The following is a 13,634-nucleotide window of genomic DNA, read 5'->3' as shown; positions in this document are numbered from 1 at the left end:
AAGGATTACTCTAGGAACTGAGGCCAGATTGAGAAGACTGCCTTTAATCAGAGGCCAAATTAAAATTTTGCCTGCTGCTATGGCATTTTTTAAAGCATTATTCAAATGCCTCTAACATAATTGTTGAAGTGAACGTTCATGCTTAATTTGAATACTGCTTAGATCCACAGGGAACCCCCAAAAAGAAAAAAAAAATCATAAAATGTCAGCCTTACACAGTAAAGCTACCAGGGCTGATGCTTAAATTTAAGATTGGTTCAGACATCCTGCTGAAGCACCAAATGTTTTTTTCTAGGAAGCCAGCAATATTGTGTTTAACACCTAAAAATAATTTCCTTGGCCCAAATATCCTTAAATTATTGAAAAATTTATGCATTTTCTTTGGAAGGAAATAACAAAAATCCGGCAGAGGATATAAAAAGGAATCCTGCAGATTGAAAGTAGTTTTTAAAGTGCTTCCAGGAGGACCTTCAAGATGGCAGAGAAGTAAGCCGTGGAGATCGCCTTTCGCTCCACAAGTACATCAGAAATACATCTACAGGTGGAACAACTCCTACAGAACACCTACTGAATGCTGGCAGAAGACCTCAGACTTCCCAAAAGGCAAGAAACTCCCCACATACCTGGGTAGGGCAAAAGAGAAAAGGAAAAACAGAGACAAAAGAATAGGGATGGGACCTGCACATCTGGGAGGGAGCTGTGAAGGAGGAAAGGTTTCCACACACTAGGAAGCCCCTTCACTGGTGGAGTCGGGGGGTAGCCAGGGTAGGGGGAGCTTTGGAGCCACAGAGGAGAGCACAGCAACAGGTGGGGAGAGGGCAAAGCGGAGAGATTCCCGCACAGAGGATCGCTGCCGACCAGCACTCACCAGCCTGAGAGGCTTGTCTGCTCGCCCGCCGGGGCGGGCAGGGCTGGGAGCTGAGGCTCGGGCTTCGGAGGTCAGATCCCAGGGAGAGGATTGGAGTTGCCTGCGTGAACACAGCCTGAGGGGGCCTAGTGCCCCACAGCTAGCTGGGAGGGAGTCTGGGAAAATGTCTGGACCTGCCTAAGAGGCAAGAGACCATTGTTTCAGGGTGCACGAGGAGAGGGGATTCAGAGCACTGCCTAAATGAGCTCCAGAGAGGGGCGCGAGCCATGGCTATCAGTGCAGACACCAGAGACGGGCATGAGATGCTAAGGCTGCTGCTGCAGCCACCAAGAAGCCTGTGTGCAAGCACAGGTCACTATCCACACCTCCCCTCCCAGGAGTCTGCGCAGCCTGCCACTGCCAGGGTCCCGTGATCCAGGGACAACTTCCCAGAGAGAACATACGGCACGCCTCAGGCTGGTGCAATATCATGCCGGCCTCTGCCACTGCAGGCTCGCCCCACATTCCGTACCCCTCCCTCCCCCTGGCCTGAGTGAGCCAGAGTCCCCTAATTAGCTGCTCCTTTAACCCCGTCCTGTCTGGGTGGGGAACAGACGCCAGAGGACGACCTACATGCAGAGATGGGGCCAGATACAAAGCTGAGCCCCGGGAGCTGTGCAAACAAAGAAGAGAAAGGGAAATCTCTCCCAACAGCCTCAGGAGCAGCAGATTAAATCTCCACAATCAACATGATGTACCTGCATCTGTGGAATACGTGAAGAGACATGAATCATCCCAAAATTGAGGTGGTGGACTTTGGGAGCAACCGTAGCCTTCGGGTGTGCTGTATGCGACTGACTAGCTTCTGATTTTTATGTTTATCTTAGTATAGTTTTTAGTGCTTGTTATCACTGGTGGTTTGTTTATTGGTTTGGTTGCTCTCTTCTTTTTTTTTTTATTACTTTTTAAATTTTTTTATTTTAATAATATTTTTTAATTTTAATGACATTTTATTTTATTTTACTTTATTTTTTCTCTCTTTCTTTTTTTGCTCCCTTTTCTTCTGAGTGGTGGGTCTGACAGTGTCTTGGTGCTCCGGCTGGGTTTCAGGCCTGAGTCTCTGAGGTGGGACAGCTGAGTTCAGGACATGGGACCACCAGAGACCTCCCAGCTCCAAGTAATATCAATCAGCGAGAGCTCTCCCAGAGTTCTCCCCCTCAACGCTGAGACCCAGCTCCACTCAATGACCAGCAAGATCCAATGCTGGACACCCTATGCCAAACAACTAGCAAGACAGGAACACAACCCCACCCATTAGCAGAGAGGCTGCCTAAAATCATAATAAGTTCACAGAGACCCCAAAACACACCACCGGACGCAGCCCTGCCCACCAGAAAGGGAAGATCCAGCCTCATCCACCAGAACACAGGAACCAGACCCTCCACCAGGAAGCCTACACAGCCACTGAACCAACATTACCCACTGGGGGCACAGACCAAATAAAACGAGAACGACGAACCTGCAGCTTGCGAAAAAGAGACTCCAAACACAGTAAGTTAAAGCAAAACGAGAAGACAGAGAAATACACAGCAGATGGAGGAGCAAAGTAAAAACCCACCAGACCAAACACATGAAGAGGAAACAGGCAGTCTATCTGAAAAAGAATTCAGAGTAATAATACTAAAAATGATACAAAATCTTGGAAATAGAATGGAGAAAATAAAAGAAACGTTTAACAAGGACCTAGAAGAACTAAAGAGCAAACAAACAATGATGAACAACACAATAAGTGAGATTAAGGATTCTCTGGAAGGAATCAATAGCTGAATAACTGAGGCAGAAGAATGGATAAGTGACTTGGAAGATAAAATACCGGAAACAACTACTGCAGAGCAGACTAAAGAAAAAAGAATGAAAATAATTGAGGACAGTCTCAGAGACCTCTCAGACAACATTAAATGCACCAACATTTGAATTACAGGGGTCCCAGAAGAAGAAGAGAAAAAGAAAGGGACTGAGAAAATATTTGAAGAGATTATAGTTGAAAATTTCCCTAATATGGGAAAGGAAATAGTCAGTCAAGTCCAGGAAGTGCCATCAGTCCCATACAGGATAAATCCAAGGAGAAACACGCAAGACACATATTAATCAAACTATTAAAAATTAAATACACAGAAAAAATATTAAAAGCAGCAAGGGAAAAACAACAAATAACATACAAAGGAATCCCAATAAGGTTAACAGCTGATCGTTCAGTAGAAACACTGAAAGACAAAAGGCAGTGGCAGGACATATTTAAAGTGATGAAAGGGAAAAACCTACAACCAAGATGACTCTACCCAGCAAGGATCTCATTCAGATTTGACGTAGAAACTAAAACCTTTAAAGACAAGCAAAAGCTAAGAGAATTCAGCACCACCAAACCAGCTTTACAACAAATGCTAAAGGAACTTCTCTAGGCAAGAAACACAAGAGAAGGAAAAGACCTACAAAAACAAACCCAAAATAATTAAGAAAATGTTAACAGGAACATAAATATCGATAATTACCTTAAATGTAAATGGATTATGCTCCAACCAAAAGACACAGATTGGCTGAATGGATACATAAACAAGACCCATATATATGCCATCTACAAGAGACCCACTTCAGGGACACATACAGACTGAAAGTGAGGGGATGGAAAAAGATATTCCATGCAAATGGAAATCAAAAGAAAGCTGAAGTAGCGATACTCATATCAGAAAAAATAGACTTTAAAATAAAGACTATTACAAGAGACAAAGGAGGACACTACATAATGATCAAGGGATCAATCCAAGAAGAAAATATAACAATTGTAAATATTTATGCACCCAACATAGGAGCACCTCAATACATAAGGCAAATGCTAACAGCCATAAAAGGGGAAACTGACAGTAACACAATCATAGTAGGGGATTTTAACACCCCACTTTGACCAATGGACAGATCATCCAAAATGAAAATAAATAAGGAAACACAATCTTTAAATGACGCATTAAACAAGATGGACTTAATTGATATTTATACAACATTCCACCCCGAAACAACAGAATACCCTTTCTTCTCAAGTCCTCATGGAACATTCCCTAGGATAGATCATATCTTGGGTCACAAATCAAGCCTTGGTAAATTTAAGAAAATTGAAATCATATCAAGTATCTTTTCTGACAGCAATGCTATGAGACTAGATATCAATTACAGGAAAAAAAAACTGTAAAAAATACAAATGCATGGAGGCTAAATGATACACTACTTAATAACCAAGAGATCACTGAAGAAATCAAAGAGAAAATCAAAAAATACCTAGAAACAAAGGACAATGAAAACATGATGACCCAAAACCTATGGAATGCAGCAAAAGCAGTTCTCAGAGGGAAGTTTATAGCAGTACAATCCTACCTCAAGAAACAAGAAACATTTCAAATAAACAACCTAACCTTACACCTGAAGCAATTAGAGAAAGAAGAACAAAACAACCCCAAAGTTAGCAGAAGGCAAGAAATCATAAAGATCAGATCAGAAATAAATGAAAAATAAATGAAGGAAACAATAGCAAAGATCAATAAAACTAAAAGCTGGTTCTTTGAGAAGATAAACAAAATTGATAAACCATTAGCCAGACTCATCAAGAAAAAAAAGGGAAAAGACTCAAATCAACAGAATTAGAAATGAAAAAGGAGAAGTAACAGCGGACACTACAGAAATACAAAGAATCATGAGAGATTACTACAAGCAACTCTAAGCCAATAAAATGGACAACCTGGAAGAAATGGACAAATTCTTAGTAAAGCACAACCTTCCAAGACTGAACAAGGAAGAATTAGAAAATATAAACAGACCTATCACAAGTAATGAAATTGAAACCGTAAATAAAAATCTTTGAACAAACAAAAGTCCAGAACCAGATGACTTCACAGGAGAATTCTATCAAACGGTATTTGTTTGGACATATTTGACAGATATCAAATTCTATCTATCTCTATTTAGAGAAGAGCTAACACTTATCCTTCTCAAACTCTTCCAAAAAATTGCAGAGGAGAAACACTCCCAAATTCATTCTACAAAGCCACTATCACACTGATACCAAAACAAGAAAAAGATATCACAAAAAAAGAAAATTATAGACCGATATCACTGATGAACATAGATGCAAAAATCCTCAACAAAATACTAGCAAACAGAATCCAACAGCACATTAAAAGGATCATACACCATGATCAAGTGGGGTTTATCCCAGGAATGCAAGGATTCTTCAATATATGCAAATCAATCAGTGTGACACACCATATTAATAAATTGAAGGATAAAAACCATATGAATAATCTCAGTAGATGCAGAAACAGCTTTCTACAAAATTCAACACCCATTTATGAAAAAACTCTCTAGAAAGTAGGCATAGAGGGAACTTACCTCAACATAGCAAAGGCCATATATGACAAACCCACAGCCAACATCAGTCTCAATGGTGAAAAACTGAAACCATTTCTGCTAAGATCAGGAACAAGACTAGGTTGTCCACTCTCACCACTATTATTCAACATAGTTTTGGAAGTTTTAGCCACAGCAATCAGAGAAGAAAAGGAAATAAAAGGAATCCAAATTGGAAAAGAAGAAGTAAAGCTGTCACTGTTTGCAGATGACATGATACTATCCATAGAGAATCTAAAGATGCTACCAGAAAACTACTAGAGCTAATCAATGAATTTGGTAAAGTAGCAGGATACAAAATTAATACACAGAAATCTCTGGCATTCCTATACACTGATGATGAAAACTCTGAAAGAGAAATTAAGGAAACACTCCCATTTACCACTGCAACAGAAACAACAAAATACCTAGGGATAAACCTACCTAAGGAGACAAAAGACCTGTATGCAAAAAACTGTAAGACACTGATGAAAGAAATTAAAGATGATATAAACAGATGGAGAGATATACCATGTTCTTGGATTGGAAGAATCAACATTGTGAAAATGACTCTACTACCCAAAGCAATCTACAGATTCAATGCAATCCCTATCAAACTACCAATGGCATTTTTCACAGAACTAGAACAAAAAATTTCACAAGTTGTATGGAAACACAAAAGACCCCGAATAATCTAAGCAATCTTGAGAAAGAAAAACGGAGCTGGAGGAATCAGGCTCCCTGACTTCAGACTATACTACAAAGCTACAGTAGTCAAGACGGTATGGTACTGACACAAAAGCAGAAATATAGATCAATGGAACAGGATAGAAAGCCCAGAGATAAACCCACGTACATATGGTCACCTTATCTTTGATTAAAAAGGTAAGAGGGCTTCCCTGGTGGCGTAGTGGTTGAGAGTCCACCTGCCGATGCAGGGGACACGGGTTCGTGCCCCGGTCTGGGAAGATCCCACATGCCGCGGAGCAGCTGGGCCCGTGAGCCATGGCCGCTGAGCCTGCGAATCCGGAGCCTGTGCTCCGCAACAGGAGAGGCCACAACAGTGAGAGGCCCGCGTACAGCAAAAAAAAAAAAAAAAAAAAAAGAGGTAAGAATATACAAGAGACAAGACATCGTCTTCAATAAGTGTTGCTGGGAAAACTGGACAGCTACATGTAAAAGAATGAAATCAGAACCCTCCGTAACACCATATACAAAAGTAAACTCAAAGTGGATTAAAGACCTAAATGTAAGGCCAGACACTATAAAACTCTTAGAGGAAAACATAGGCAGAGCACTCTATGACATAAATCACAGCAAGATCTGTTTTGACCCACCACCTAGAGAAATGGAAATAAAAAGAAACAAATGGTACCTAATGAAACTTAAAAGCTTTTGCACAGCAAAGGAAACCATGAACAAGATGAAAAGACAACTCCCAGATGGGAGAAAATATTTGCAAATGAAGCAACTGACAAAGGATTAATCTCCAAAATTGACAAGCAGCTCATGAAACTCAATATCAGAAAAACAAACAACCCAATCCAAAAATGGGCAGAAGACCTAAATAGTCCTTTCTCCAAAGAAGATATACAGATTTCCAACAAACACATGAAAGGATGCTCAACAGCACTAATCATTAGAGAACTGCAAATCAAAACTACAATGAGGTATCAACTCACACCGGTCAGAATGGCCATCATCATAAAATCTTCAAACAATAAATGCTGGAGAGGGTGTGGAGAAAAGGGAATCCTCTTGCACTGTTGATGGGAATGTAAGTTGATACAGCCACTATGGAGAACAGTATGGAGGTTCCTTAAAAAACTAAAAATAGAATTACCATATGATCCAGCAACCCCACTACTGGGCATATACCCAGAGAAAACCACAATTCAAAAAGAGTCATGTACCACAATGTTCATTGAAGCTCCGTTTATAATAGCCATGACATGGAAACAACCTAAGTGTCCATCGACAGACGAATGGATAAAGAAGATGTGCCGGGCCTTCCCTGGTGGCGCAGTGGTTCAGAGTCCGCCTGCCGATGCAGGGGACACGGGTTCGTGCCCCAGTCTGGGAAGATCCCACATGCCGCGGAGCGGCTGGGCCCGTGAGCCATGGCCGCTGAGCCTGCGCTCCGCAACGGGAGAGGCCACAACAGTGAGAGGCCCGCATACCAAAAAAAAAAAACAAAAAAAACAAACAAACAAAAAGATGTGGCACATATATACAATGGAATATTAGCCATAAAAAGAAACGAAATTGAGTTATTTGTAGTGAGGTGGATGGACCTGGAGTCTGTCATACAGAGTGAAGTAAGTCAGAAAGAGAAAAACAAATACCGTATGCTAATACATGTATATGGAATCTAAAAAAAAAACATTGTTCTTAAGAACCTATGGGCAGGACAGTGATAAAGACGCAGACATAGAGAATGGACTTGAGGACACGGGGAGGGGAAAGGGTAAGCTGGGACGAAGTGTTAGTGTGGCACTGACATATATACCTTACCAAATGTAAAATAGCTAGCTAGTGGGAAGAAACCGCATAACACAGGGAGACCAGCTCGGTGCTTTGTGACCACCTAGAGGGGTGGGATAGGGAGGGTGGGTGGAGACGCAAGAGGGAGGAGATATGGGGATATATGTATACGTATAGCTGATTCACTTTGTTATAAAGCAGAAACTAACACAACATTGTAAAGCAATTATACTCCAATAAAGATGTTAAAAATAAAATAAAATAAAAATAAAGTGCTTCCGCCCAGTAATGAGAAGTCAAAGAAATCACAAAATACTTTCAAGAACAATATGCTGAATTGCCGTCTGTCCCAGAGACCATTTGATCCTATGTTGGCTTTTGCTAAATATTTGTTTCATGCTTTTATTTAACTGTTCACTGATACTTAACCCCTCCCTCATTTAGATTACAAAGCATGTTGCAGGTCTATATCCTACAGTTCTTTCAACACACCAGGGTGCCTAGTTCATGCCTGAGATCAGAGAGGGTACTAAACAAGCATGCTGTCCAAATCTATGAATAAATAGTGAATGTCCTCAGTCCTCTCAATTATTCCACTCCGGCTATGCCAATCACAGAGCCTGATGAGTCCTTGGCTTTGGTATCACGTGGCAAGTGCACACCCAACAGCCATGCTCCCTTCGTCCCTGCAGGCTGTGTGCCTAGTCCCTGGGAACTAATCCTGGTTGGTCTAAGCCAGTCATGGCAGTAGCATTCCTCTTGCCTAGGAATTGGTCTAAGAGGGGATATATATGTATATGAGACTTATGTCTGGCCAATGAGATGAATGAGGTGTTAAAGGAACATGCACTAGAGATTTCAGGATAGATTTTCCTCCCCTGTAAAAGAGAGAGACGGTTCTACAGGAGAAGCCCCTGTTTGCCCCCTTGGCTACTTTTCTAATTTAGACACTGTCTTTGAGAATATGATGTTTGGAACTGAAGCAGCCATCTTGAGACCATGAGACAAGTTTGAAGACAAAAAGTCCTTGCTGAGTCTATGCCAAGGATGTTAGGAGGATGGAAAGAATCTGGGGACTTGATAAAATAACTGAGCAGCTAAGCCAAGCGTGGGATCACTTGCCTCTACATTCCTTATTATAAAAACAGAAACTGCCCTTACTCTTGGACCCCTTTGGTCAGAGTTGCTGTTACTTGCACCTGAAAGCATTCTATCTGATTCATATTACTCTCACGAAAATTAGAAGTAATTATGTCTCCTCTCTTCTTCCAGGAAGGGCCGTATGATATAATGGAGAGAACCTCTGTTTTGGAGCCAAAGACATTCTCATCAGTCAGAATTCCAGCTGAGTAACCCTGAGCAAGTTTTTTAACTTTCAGAGTTTCAGCTGCATCATTAACTGTAAAATGTAGATAGCAGTGCAGATTTCATAAGCTTACTATTATAGAAAGTAAAAAATAATTTGCACATAAGTTAGTCTGGCACATAGCAGGTGCTCAATAAATGCTAATTGCCTTGCTTCCTTTCCCTCCATGTGATCCCTGTGTGGAGTAGAAGAGTCAGTGAATTCTTTGTACATAGGGAAGCACACCCCTATGGAAATGTCAAGAAGGAATGATTTCTCACTGTCTTTCTCATTTGAAGACAAGAGCAGGGATAGGGACGGCTGTCTGTGTGGGAGAGAGGCTGCAGCTCAAAGAACAGCTTATGACGAGCAGGCCGATCTATGCTGCTTGCACACAAACAAATACCCTAATTTCATAGCTGCAACACCCTTTTGTTGAGTCTGGTGCCTTCTGCGACTCAGCTTCCCTGTAAAACATCTGCTCGAGGCCTCAAAAGAGGCCCCCTCTTCTGAGCTGCTTCAGGCCAGGAGAGTCTGTTCCCCAAACTGCCCACAGCTGGGAGCCTCTGAAGTGTGGACTCCACTGCTCAGTTGGCAGTGATCCTGAGTAAGCGTGTATGCCTGGGAGCCTCGGGGTGTCATGGGCCTGTAGAAAAGCAGCAGGCAGTCTGCAGGCCGTGTTCCAAAGCTGACTTTGGACACACACGTGGACACACCCAGGACACATGCCTTCCCTGGACACACAACCAGATATGGCCCCCCCACACACGTACACACAAACACACACACACTTCCCAACCCTGGTGAGTAGGCACAGTGACAGCCACCCTCTGGAGAGCTGGAAGCCTATCTGGGACCACACACCCTCTTCCCTCCCTCCTGAAGTCAGGAGACAATGTTAGTCTAACTCACCAACTCACCTGCAAACCCCAGCCCGAGAGGCAGGGCAGAAAAGTGGTTAAGGGGCTCTACCCCCAGCTCCAGGAATTACAACTTACATGACGTTGAACCAGTTATCCAAACTTTCTTGGGCTCTTTTTATCTCATCTGGAAAATGCAGATAATAATAGAATTGTGATGATGTGTCTAAATGTTCCAGCACTGTGTTTGGCGTGTGGTATGTGCTCAGCAAAACAGACTAAGTCCCAAAGCATACTTAGGAAGAGACAGCTCCTCCCACCAGAGGACCACTCCAAGGTACAGCCCATCCAACCTGCCACCTTAACAGGCCAGAGCTCACAAGACTAACACGTCCACCAGCCCAAACTACTTGTCAAACACCTCCTATGTGTATGCAGTTGGGATTCAACAGTGAACAAAGATCCTTGAAAGCTTACAGTCCAAAGGAAGAAACAAACTCAAAGACAAAATCATAGCCTTGAATTGTGATAAGTGCTATGAGGGAAAAGAAGGAATGTGGGCAGTGGGGGTGGGAGTACCATTTTATCAGGAAGTCAGATAAGACCTCCTGCTGAGAGAATGACACGTGACCATGGAGGAGCTCAGTGACCCTCCAATGTTGGTTGGATGAGTAAATGCCCCCTACCCCAGAGGTGGCTCTGACAGTAAGATGAGTTCTCAGGGCAGAAGATGAAGAGCTCTGATGATGACACACTCAGGCCCTACAACCTCACTTCCTGAGGGACAGTCAGCCCGGTCTCGCTCCTCTGTCCCCCTAAGCGTTCTGAACGTTCTCATAAGGTGTCTGGTGCCGTAGCACTAGGCGATGCAGCACCGGGCTTTGATGATCATATGTGTCCTAGAATCTTAGAATTTAGGCTACTTAATACTGAAGCTCAAGGCACCTCTCCCCTAGATCCGCTCCTTGGATTCCATTCTGCAGGTGACTCTCTTGTCCAGCTTCTTTTCAGTGACATCATTCTTTTAGAGACTGACTTTGTTCTAACCCAATTTTTTGAAGTCATTTGAATTCAAGGGACCTCTTAGCAGATCTCAGACTATTATACACATTCATGTATAAAGACAGAGAAAGATCCCAGGAAAGTCATTACCAGAATAACATCGGCTTGGCTTTTTGTTTGCTATTATAGACCTGTGTGCTGTGGAATATTACTAAAGCAGAGCATACCTAGTACATTTCCAACATTCTTCACTTGCTTTCCAGCTCACTTCCATTTTCCTACTTTATTTCCAGTATGCTGTGAGAGTAATTTAGTGCACTTTTTGCCTGAGGCTTTGTGCAGGTAATAGCTTCCTTCCCGCACTATCCTTTAATCCATTTGTATTAGGTTCATGCTTCTCCTTCACTTGAAATTATTCCCAGTCTCTGCTCCTGGGCACTTCCAACCTCTCTGTAATTTGTCACCAATGCCTTCATGAATCATTAAGGACCGTTCATTTGCTCACTTTTTCAGTACTTCATGAGCACCTACTATGTGTAAGCCCTTGAGCTATAGGAATGCAAAAATGATTAAGACACACTGTTAATTACTATTCTGTGGTCTCAAGGATCTCATAGTCTCTGGTGGGAGCAGACAGGGAAACAGACAAGAACAAGTCACTCCATTAGGTACTATGAATCAAAGTATGAACAAAATATTGTGGAAATAAAGAGAAGGGAGGGACTAATTCAGCCTTGAAAGATTAAAAACTACAGCCCAGACAAAAATATCTGAGCTGTATCTAAGCACCAGAGAGGGTGCACGAGGGTGTTCCCCCTAGCAAATGGTGTGTGCCAATGTGCAGGGCGCGAAGCAGCACCATGGTGTCCACAGAACCCACAGTGGTTCACGCTGGCTGGTGCGCAGCACGCGGGGCAATGGGAGAAAATCAGGGACAAAGATGAGAGGAGTGTGCTGAAAGTGAGTTTGGAGCAAAATGCGGGTCAATTATGTCGCCAAACGAAAGGTGACTGTAATTGTAAGACATTAAATAAATAAAATTCCACAAATCCACAGTGACAGTAAAGAGAAAATAAAGAAAAACATGTCCTTATTTGAAGGCGTTAGAGGTGATTATTATATGCCAACTTCTGATTCTGAAAACTGACAACTAAAGGGAACAAGTTAAACCCTTACACTGCCTTTTCAGAAGGACGTATAGTTCATCACGAGATGATGAGGGTAAGGTCTTCCTTATAGAATACCAGCTAAGAAATGTAAAGGAAATGCCAAATTTAGAAAATCACTATTTTGTAACCCACAAAGGAATATCTGATTTGGGCAAATACCATCAATGGCTGCTAAAACCTTGGGATGAAAATTTAAGAGAACCGGATATTCTCACAGTGACCAAGTACCATCTCAGAGATTGCCTGCTGATTGGAAGGGGAAAACCTATCTTTACAAAGGAAAGATCTAGTGATCACCATCTTAACTAAGAGATCAAACTAACAGCATGATAGCGGGACAACCTGTCATGTACCTTCTGAAGTGACGTCTTATTAAGTACACACCTCATTTACACAGTATTCTTGCCAAAGGTGTTTCATCCAAATCCTCAGTTTTCAAGAAGTACAGAAGACAGAGAAAAAAGTTAAATTACCCCAAGAAGCAGCAATCAGACAAATCCAGAATGTGGAACAGCCTATAAGACAACTGGCCTAACTTGTTTAGAAGTTCAATGTCATGGGGGAAAAAAACTGAGTGGATTATTCTTGTTTTAAAAAGAATGAAAAACAGCAAAATGCAATGCCTGGACATTATTAGATCTTGCTTTTAAAACTGGGCTTCCCTGGTGGCGCAGTGGTTGAGAGTCCACCTGCCGATGCAGGGGACACGGGTTCGTGCCCCGGTCCGGGAGGATCCCACATGCCGCGGAGCGGCTGGGCCCGTGAGCCATGGCCGCTGAGCCTGAGCGTCTGAAGCCTGTGCTCCACAACGGGAGAGCCCACAGCAGTGAGAGGCCTGCGTACCGCAAAAAATAAAATAAAATAAAATAAATAAAAATAAAAACTTTAAAACTAATACTATAAGATAATCTTGGGAGAAATGGAAAATTCTAAATACAGACTGGATACCAGACGTTCTTTGGGAACTGTAACTTTCTGCAATCTGATCATGGTTTTGTGACTGTGTAGGAGAGTAACCTTATTTTTTTTGAGATACATGCTCAAAAGGGGTGAAACATCCAATTATTTTCAAGTGGTTCAGCAAAATATAAACATACAGACACATGAATAAACGAATATGGCAAAAAGTTAAAAATTACTGAACTTAAATGGTAGGTATATAGGTGATCACTGTACTTTTCTATCAACTTTTATGTGAATTTTCATAATAATGAAGTTCGAAAGAAAAAAATGTAGGGTCAGATAACGAAGGGCCAGTCATGAGCTTCTTAGGATTTTGGACCTTACTCCTGAAGGCTCTGAACAGGTGATTGACAGGATCAAATTTACACCTTAGAAAGATTATTGGCTTAATGCATTCACTCCACTAGCATTTACTGACCACCTACACCAAGCTTTGAGTGAACGTGAGCTAGGTGCTGTGGGAGATAGGAACACCGAAAAGGCACTGCTGGCCAGAAAAGCATTTACCATAAACAGAGGTGAGACACAAAACA

Source organism: Delphinapterus leucas, chromosome 17, assembly GCF_059928025.1.
Source record: "Delphinapterus leucas isolate spDelLeu-1000000601 "Yukka" chromosome 17, BTC_Dleu_Yukka2, whole genome shotgun sequence".
In the NCBI taxonomy this organism is placed as follows: Eukaryota; Metazoa; Chordata; class Mammalia; order Artiodactyla; family Monodontidae; genus Delphinapterus; species Delphinapterus leucas.
The sequence above is the reverse complement of the archived record's forward strand: the minus strand, read 5'-3'. Positions refer to the sequence as shown.